This window comes from Phascolarctos cinereus, unplaced genomic scaffold (assembly GCF_003287225.1).
Source record: "Phascolarctos cinereus isolate Bilbo 61053 unplaced genomic scaffold, phaCin_HiC Scaffold_2;HRSCAF=192, whole genome shotgun sequence".
NCBI classification, from domain to species: Eukaryota; Metazoa; Chordata; class Mammalia; order Diprotodontia; family Phascolarctidae; genus Phascolarctos; species Phascolarctos cinereus.
Window position 1 is genome coordinate 204,220,037 of NW_027555625.1, and position 10,254 is coordinate 204,230,290.

Genomic DNA, 10,254 nt, shown 5'->3' on the forward strand with positions numbered 1-10,254 from the left:
TGTCAAATTGCTTGCCTTCTTAATGAATCAGAGACGGGAAGGAGGGAGGGAATTTGGAACTCAAAATTTGAAAAAAAATAGAATGTTAAATTTGTTTTTACGTGTAATTTGGAAAAATAAAACATTAAAAATAACATGAATTATTAATAACAGTAAATTATTATTTTAGATAAAGCATTTATTAAGCACTTACTGTGTGCATGGGGGGCACAAATGCAAGCTAAAAAAAGCTAGTTCCTACCTTCAAGGACTTACATTCTATTAGGAGAAGACAATGTATAAAGGAGAATTGGACAGCAGTGGGATTTGGGGGAGAGTAGACGATACCCACTGGGGTGAGAGTGGAGCAAGGTTACACTCTATAGCCAAGGAGTTAAGAGAAGTCTAGAAAGTGAGGAGTGAGTCAGAATTGAAATAAAAATATATATGCTCTTGGAACCCTGTAAAATGCTGGTCTGGTCTGGGCAAAGGACTCATGAATCACAGGAGAGGGCACAGGGTAGAGGCATCTTCAGGTTGAGAAGCCTGCTGGGCAAGGAGATGGAGTAGTAATCCCTGCAACACCTTAGACGATTGTTTTGAGGATCAAATAAGATAATATGTATTGAGACCTTTGTGAGCTTTAAGATGCTGTATGTATGTCACTTATTCTGTATGAATAACACAATATTATTAGGATGTAAGAATAGTAAATATGAAGAACTCACAGAAAGTGATGTAGAACAAAGAAAATAGAGCCAAAATAAAAATATTAATATTGACTACAACTATATGCAAAGACAATTTAGCAAGCGTGCTCCTGAATTTTGCTGGATCCTTGTTTCCTCATAGTTGTCCTTTTCTTGGCATTTATAAAATCTCCTTGATGAGATGCAAACTTGCTTTATCTTGAATTCTTGCTGCCTGATTGACATTACTGTGATGATTACTGATTAATGATGATTAATGATTCACAGATGGTTCATAAGTTCATACACCTGAGCTACATCATTGGGCTTGGCCTCAAAAAGATGGCCACATAGGGACTCCAAGCTAGAGGTTAGAGAGCAAGAGAAAGGCATAGCATATTGGAGTTCTGGACAGACTCAGACCATTCTCTAGAGGTAGGCTTGTCCCTCCATGTGGCTTCTTCAGGGAGCCATGTTCATCAAATAATCAACTTTAGATGAAGATTAAGTTCCTAGACCAAGCAAGAAATAGAACCATTGATCAAAAGGGGACAGAGCTACAATGTGGAGGAGAAAACCCAGACCATGTCCATTACTAAAGCGATGTGTAATATGGATTGTGGAGGTCTGGCAAAGTATGGGAGATGTCCATTTTTTTTTCAATTATAAGTCTTTTCATAATGAAGGGGGATTACTCAGGGAGGTATTATAAATCTAGAGTAAATAGAATATAAGATCCTTGAAGATTAGGACTATTTTTTTTTTGTTAATTGTTGTTTCATCTTTTTAATTCCATCACATACCACATAGCCTTTTATGTAGTAAGTGCTAAGTAAATGCTTGAAGTGAATTGGATTAAAGTATTGTATACAGGAGTGGAGTTCACTATAAGGTAGAGTTGTTTGACTGTCCAGCAAATATTAATAGTTTCCCCTTTTTGAGGGGTATCTAATATTTAGTTAAGGTTTGAGGACCCGGTAAAGTGAAGGTTCACCAGAAGGAAGGCTTGCTTAAATCACTTAGAAACTCCAAGAGTTTTCCATTTGTAGAGGAGTCCCATCTTGGGTAATACTGTAAGTTTGGAGGAGAAAAGAAGGGAGGGAAGAGAATAAGCACTCGTATAGTCCTTGCTATGTGCTGTGCACTGTGCTAGATATTTTCAAAAATATTATCTCATTTGATCCTCTCAACAACTTTGAGGTATAGGTGCTATTATTACTGCCATTTTACAGTTGCAGAAACTAAGGCAAATGGAGGTTATGCAACTTGCCCAGGGTCACACAGCTAGTAAAGTCTTGGGGGATGGAACAGAGGAATCATCTTAACTCTTAGTAGGCTTGAGTGTCAGTTTTTTTGGTGTGCTTTTTTTGGTCAGATTTAATAAATTCTATTCTTTTTTTCTTTGGTAATTAATTAATTTATTTTTAGTTTTCAACTTTCACTTCCATAAGATTTTGAGTTTTAAATTTTCTCCCCCTTCCACTACTCTCCCCCCTCCCAAGACAGTATGCAATTTGATATAGGCTCTACAGATATATTCATGTTAAGCATATTTTCCAGTCATGATGTAACAGACAATTGGAACTAATGAGAACCACAAGAATGAGGAACTAATGAGAACCACAAGAATGAAGCAATAAAACAAAATGACAAAAGGAGAGAAAATAGTATGCTTCAATCTGTATTCAGACTCAAAAGTTCTTTCTATGGATGTGGATAGTAATTACCATTGTGAGTCTTTTGGAGTTGTCTTAGATTCTTGCATTGCTGTGAAGAGCCAAGTCTATCAAAGTCAGTCATCTCACAATGTGGCTATTACAATTCTATTCTTTATTTGATGTTTTATTATCTCTGATGCTTGCATGAAAGATGAGGCTCTTTTCCTTCAGTGACAGAGCCTTTGACATGAATAAAAAAATCTGATATCCTCAGAGAAAGCTCTGGGTAGGGGTGGGGCATAACCCGAAGAAATTATGTAGTGAATACCCCATCTCCACAGCCCCTAATTGAACTTTTTCTTTTTCTGTGTAAACCCACAGCTTTGCTTCTGGGTCATGGTTTTACAACATTAGATAGAAACCAAACTAAGGTCAAATACAATGGGTAAATTGCTACTAACTTTTAAAAGTTAAAATACACATATCTTTTCCTTTAAAAAAATACCCAGTAAATTACAGAAGTGGAAGGGTATTCTACCCTGGTGCAATCACACTTTTATGCTATTTTGCATAACTGTATATTTCATAGCTGCGCTTCATGTAAGTTTGTTGAGATTTGTCTGCTGTCAAAACAAAATTTATCAATTAAAAAAATAAAGAATAAAACAAGAAAGACTCATCTAGTAGATAAGGAATAAGTAAATGAGAAAAATAAAACCTCAGCTTGATAAGGAAATTCTTGAATACAAAAGAATTAAAGTAAAAATTAATTCAGAATTGAATGGTGAACCTGTGCCAACCATGATGGGAGAACAAATACTGAAAGATCAAATAAATTGATAATCAAAGGAAGATTCTTATTCAGTACAAAAAAAAATTAAGGCAAACAGGTAAAGGAACAACGTATGAAAATTCAAAGAAATATAGACAATTTTAAGACACTGATATAAGAAGCAAAAGGTAGAATAAATGAAGTCACACAAAGTTCAGTGGACTGAAAATAATTTCAAAGAACAAACACCGGGTGTCATAGAACTAAAAAAAGAAATAATAACAGGTTGTTTTGTACTTTTACATGTTGTATTTGAGTCAGGATTTAATTTAATGCTAAAAGCATCTGGACTCCAACTCCAGCACTGTTTCAGAAGATCTGGATAGTTGTAATCTTTACTTTCAGAGGGAGGGCATTATCTGGAATGGTATAGATGATACATCCCTTGACACATCAAAATATCAAAGATGCCCCCAAAGCAGTGTGATTCCTGTCACGCCTAATTCTCTTTTCAACTACTCTGCCACTGTCACTGTGAGACCAGAATGGAATGGGGGAGGTGCTCCACAGACCTAAGGGTCACTTTCAGTTGTCAAGTCCAAAGAAGCATCCACCTAGTGGCCAAAACAGTGTCAATGTGCTTCTCCATACTGAGCTAGGCTGGCTCTTAGACAGCAGATCCTTGTTGGAAATGTATTTAAAATGTTTCTAACCTTACATAATCTCACAAAGCTTGCATTCCAATTGCATGGCCTTTGAGAATGTAGATGCACCTTCATTCTGTGATGATGAAGAAGAGTAGGACTTGTGTGTGTGTGTGCACGTGTGTGTGCGTGTGTGTGTGTGTATGTGTGTGTTAAATTTTGCATTTAAATTCATAAAAGAAGTGGTTAGATATAGTAACAAATGTCTACTCCATGGTCAGGATATGACAAATCTAGTAAAAATATTAACAAAATAGCTGTTTATTTAGTCAACTAGAAATGTGAAAGAAACAGAAAATGTAAAATTTGTTCAAGTGCACATTAAACTTTTACAAAAAACTCGAGCTCAATTCATATTTCACTTCTATTTTCTCTAACAGGGATGACTTTTGTATTGGAAATAGAATAAAAATGCCTCACAAGATGTTGATTCCTTAAGGCAAGTAAGGAGATAATACCTATTTGCTTTTGATATCACCTGACCCAGACAAACTACCCTGATCTTGAAAGAGCTAGAAGGTGTTACTGCACCGCCACTGTGAATCATAATTGTGTAGTGCCCTTTCAGGGATCCTGTCCCTTTAGGATATGCTTAGCTAAGTGTACCTTCTTCTAGGCATTCCATGATGGAAAGGCCTCCCCGCTAATCATGCATGTATCTCTTCTCACTACTTCTTGTTGGCCATGATGATGGGTTCATAAAATTTGATTTAAAAAAAAAAGGTTTTGGCTTTTTTTTTAAATTGGCTTTTGAGACAAAACACGAGAGGGAGAGGGAGAAGGGGAGAGATTGATTTTAAAGGGAAAATCGTTATGCCTTGGTTCTCCTCTTCCTGCTAGGCCCCAAGGTGGTGCAGAGGATAGAGTGCTCTTCTTAGAGACAGGAGGACCTGATTTCAAATCCAACCTTAGACACTTACTAGCTGTATGACTCTGAATGAGTCAGCTAACATTTGTCTGTCTACACTATAAAATTGGCATAATAATATCACCTACCTACCAAGGTTGTCGTAAGGATCCAGTGAGTTGATATTATAAAGCACTTATCAGAATGCCTGGCACATAGTAGGAGCTTAATAATGTTTGTTTCCTTCCTTCCCCTTTCCTTTTAAAGTTCATTGTCTGGAGGGTCAGGTTGGGAGGAGGGGGTGCATTTCTCTCCACTTGACTGCAAGCCATGAGTTCATGGCCTCCTAAGCAAGCCCCTGAGTCTTTTTATTTATTGTCTTTCTTTTGGTCCAGGGCCTTTTGAAAACATGGAACACATCTGGTGTTTTTCCCTTCCTTAGCATCTGAGAAACAGAAGAGAAGCTATGAGATCAGAAGCAGCAGCAATAGCAGCTGAAGTAGATGGGCCAAAATGGAAAGAATGAGAGAGAGAGAGAGAGAGAGAGAGAGGAGAGAGAGAGAGAGAGAGAGAGAGAGAGAGAGAGAGCAGAGAGAGAGACAGAGAGAGAGACAGAGAGACAGAGACAGAGAGAGAGAGAGAGAGAGAGAGAGAGAGAGAGAGAGAGAGAGAACACTTGAGAAAGAGCCCACTTGGTGCAAAAGTGAAGATAAAAATGTAAAATGGCTAATTAGCATCCCTCAGAAAGAAACTACAAATGACCCAACAAGACTTGAAAATTGGCCCCAAACTGCTTGTACTAGTAGTGATCAGTTACTGGATTCTGTACTAATCATTCTGTAATCACTTATTGCTTAGCATTCCCTTTTTTCTATGAGAATGAAGTTACCTGTTCTCTGCATGTTTTGGTTTAATATTATGAGTAACTTTTTTTTTTAACTTTCCCTCCTTGCTGGAGAGAACTCTTACACAAGAGCTGAAACTAGATTTGTCGCCATTGTAGTCACAGTGGGAGCATGAGCCAGTAACTGAGAATGTGGAGTCACCTCCCTACGATAAGATCAGGTTCCCAAAGCTGACCGTGGACAAACTGCCAGGGCAGGTAAAGCATGTTGGTAGCCAGGTCACCAGCTCTTGTGGGCTCTCCCAAGGGATACAGTATTAGCCACTGTGCCAGATCTCAAATATGAAGACAAACAGGAAAGGTACCACAATTAGGAAAAAGGCAGATGTTAAATAGATCTATAGAATAATTTTACACACACACACACACACACACACACACATACATATGTATACCTACTTATATATAATGTTAGCCATCGTGGGGGGTGAGGGGAGGGAGTGGAAGAAAATAAAAGGAAAAAAGAAAGAAAAAAGTTTACATGATTATTGTATATTTAAAAGGAATAGCAAGTTGTACATAAAAGATTTGCAATTTCATGTGCAATCATCTTTTTTATTATACTATGTTATGGAAATGTTTGTTTTAGTCCATAAATTAAAAAAAATAATAAAATAGCTAAATGTGGGGGGGAAAAAGAAAAAAGAATATGCAAACTGTATAGGTTAGTCAGCTTGACTTTAGTTCCTGGGGAAATTCTAGAGTGAATCTTTAATAGATGGGTAATGAAGAAAAGGAAATCATTGATTACAAGGAGCCTGCAGGGTTTCATCAAGAACAGCTCATGACACACTAATCTTATTTCCTTTTTGACAGGATTACTAAACTAGTAGAAAAGGGGAATTCTACAGGTATAGTTTAGCCAAATCTTAGGAAATATTTGGATAAAATACCTTCTACTATTCTTGGGGAGAAAATAGATGTGAACTAGATGATAATACAATTGGATGGATTCAGAACTGGTTGATGAGCAGATTTAAAGAGTACTTGTTAATGGTTCATTGTTAACTTAGTAGAAGGTCTTTAAGTGGAGACCCTAGGGGTCTGTGCTTGGCCCAGTGCTGATTAACATTTTTATCAAGATTGATAAAAGCATAGATAGTATGTACATCAGATTTGCAGATCATACCAAACTAAGAGGTGTAACTGACACACTGGATAATAGAGTGAGGCTCCAAACAGATCTTGACAGGTTAGACACTGGGCTACTTCTGAGATGAAATTCTGTAGAGATAGATGTAAAATATGACACTTGAGCAAAAACAAAATTATCCTCACACTCATCCAATATAAGATGGATTAGGCATTTTTAGACAGCAATTGCACTAAAAAAGAGCTGAAGTTTTAATGGATTATAGGCTTGATGTGTGACCACAGTGTAATATGATTAGCATCACAAAAGCATATTCAGTTTAGGGTTGTATTGAGACATACAGCTTCCAAGAATAAGTTGATGATAGTTCCCACTATAAACTATCTCACTGACTTAAATCTGAAGTATTTTGTTGATTTCTGGCCAGTCAGTTAGCAAATATTTCCTTTTTTAATTTTTTTTATTAATTTATTTTGATTTATCAACAATCACTTCCATAAGATTTTGAGTTTTCAAGTTTTCTCCCCCTCTCCCCTTGCTTCCCAAGACAGCACGCAATCTGATATAGGCTATATATATACATTTTTACTAAATATATTTTCACATTAGTCATGTTGTAAGGAAGAATTAGAACCAATAGGAGGAACCACTGGAAAGAGGAAACAAAACAGAAGAAAAAAATGGCAAATAGTATGCTTCAATCTGCATTCAACTCCATAGTTCTTTCTTTGGATGTATATAGCATTTTCCATCATGACACTTTTGGAGATGTCTTAGATCCTTGCATTGCTGAGAAGGGCTAAGTCTATCAGCACTAGTCATCACACAGTGTGGCTCTTACTGTATGCAATGTTCTGCTCACTTTTAGCAAATATTTCTTAAGCACTTAATGCATGCCAGGCACTTTGCTAAGTACCAGGGCTACAAAGAAAGGCAAAAAAGTGGTCTCTGCCCTCAAGGAGTTCACATTCCATTGGGGAAACATTAAAATAATTAAATGTATTTCACATATTTATATATACATATATACATACAGAATATCACATTTATATATATGTATATATATATACATATATATATATATATATATATGCATAATAGGCAGAGGTAATCTGAAAGCAAAGCCACAGTTTCTGGTTGCCACTGAGTGAAATTATTATTAATAATCACTAATTTAGGGAAATCCAGAATTCTTCCCCTTCATCTAAAGTCCTGATACTAAAAAGTAAAAAGTTCAGTTTCTTGATGGACATTACTGATAATGAGATTGAATTAACTCTCCTCAAACCTGGTCAGACCCCACCCAACCTTTCAAGGAATTTATACCAAAATAAGGAAGCCCATTGGGGTCTACTCAAGCTTGGGCTGACTTGCCTGGATACTGTCTGCGCTGGGCTGCACTCCCCTTTTAAACAAGTGAGACAGACGTTTTCTGAAATCCTTCTAAGTTATCTTGGGCTGGAAAGTTGTTTCACTCCATCTTTTTGTAGATTCTGTCACTCCAGAATTCTTTTAGAGTTTTGATTTAATATTGTTTCCTAGGGACACTGGGGAGAGCTTAGGCAACTTTCTGGCTTTCATCTTGGCTCTGCCCCCAAGATGAGGCTTGACTATATTTCAAAAGGTAGAAGTTTCATATTCTGCATTTTCAGATATTTACTTGGATGAAGCTTTGATCTCCTTCTTTGATGCAGATTATAGTCCATCTTTGCCTTTTCATCCTATGTGATTCTTATTTAAATTTTTCTATAGACCTTCCATAAAGGATTAGCCCAGAATACTGGAGCTTTTTCTATATTTCTCTGAGTATTTTGTGGATAGAGTAAACCAAGCAGTGTGGTGGAGCAAGGAAAATGGAGTCAGGAAGTCCTGAGTACAAATCTTGAATCAGACACTTGCAACTTGTGTGACCTTGAGTGAGCCACTTAACCTCTTCCTGCCTCAGTTTCCTCTTCAGTAAAATGGAGATAAGTTCAAGGTTATTGTGAAGATGAAATGAGATAATACTTGTAAAGCACTTTGCAAGCCTTAAAGTTCAATATAAATGTTATGATGATGACGGTGCATGTAGCATTCATGATGTCCATCTTTTATCCCTTGCTCTTTCTGCATGACTGGCTTATATTCTTTTCAAGTCATACGTATTCTTGATATGCTGTTTCTTTTCTGCAAATCATCACTGGTTGTATGCTTCAAGTGACTTACACCCATTCCACATCTTTCCATTACCTTTCCTGTGTCCTGAAGTTCACATTCTCAGAAGATTTGGTATTATATTATTTGTTACTATATCAGATCAATGTGATATCATATCCACAGAAGTCTTATTCAAATATTTCGTGGTTATGTGTGAGATACCATGTGGCCTCAAAGATTATAACAGCTGAGCCGAAGTTATGACAGGTTCTAGTAAATTGAAAAGAATTTGAATACAGTCCTGACAACTGATCGTGTCTGCAACCTGATGTGCAGCTTAATGGGAATTGGAGAGGCTCATAACCAGAGGATTATAGTTTCTAGTTGATTAATTTTTGTACCAAGGAGACAAATGAAAGAGACAAAATGAGAAATGTCCTCAGTTCTGTAGTGATAGTGACCAAGTTTTGAGACAGGGGGCAGAAGGGGATGAGGAACACTTTTTCTCCCCCACATTAGAACCAAATATGAAAAAATTGGAAATGAATACAAAAGTGAGTAGACAGTATAATACTCCCCCCAAAAAAAAAAAAACTAAAAACACAATCTTTTAAACATTTGAGTTAAAATAACTTTTATCTATAGGATAGAGAATATTAAAAAGACAGTAAAATACTGCTTATCCAAATCCATGGGATATTGACAAGTAGTTGTCAGAAACAATTTTGTAAGCACTGAATGCCTGTATCAATGAGAGAAAAAGAAAAATCAAATGATTGTACCTAAAGACAATGTAAAGGAACTAAGTAATACAAAGAAAATTAGGAGAGAAATATTAAAGATAAGTGTAGGAATCAGTAGAGCAGAAAATGAAAACAAAATCAAGTTAATATGTAACTTGGGAGGAATTCTGCTTTGTTCATTGCTACTTGGAATATTTTCTTGGGCAATGAAGAATTCAGAGTGAACTAGACATCAAAGAATTTTGAGAAATTGTATTAGAAATGTACTTATTGATCTTCTTTGCAAGGGAAGATAGAGGATATGGGATTGCCACAAGATTACAAAAAAACCTTTTTTTTTAGGGGAGGGGATTGATTTTTTTGTTCTGTTTTTGTCTTTTTGTCAAGCAACCAAGGGACAGGAAATTTCTTTCCATCTCCCAATCTAGACTTTTTGGAGAAAGGCTAGAGTTCAGGCTGACTGGCAACTACATGGAGTGGTTTAGAATGCACAAGACAAAGTTTTGCCCAGAAGAAACTAGTAGCTACCATTATACCTTTACACATGCAGATGGGTGAGATGGGGGAAATATTGATTTCCTCACTTTCAAGGGTCTTCTGCTCACCACTCAAAGTATAAAACTAGGCTCTTTTTCCCTCATCTTTCTCTTTCTGCTTCTCTCACAAAAATCTTTCATCCAATTAGAAGTCACGTTTTCCTACATATATGTAGCATCACAAGACTAACAT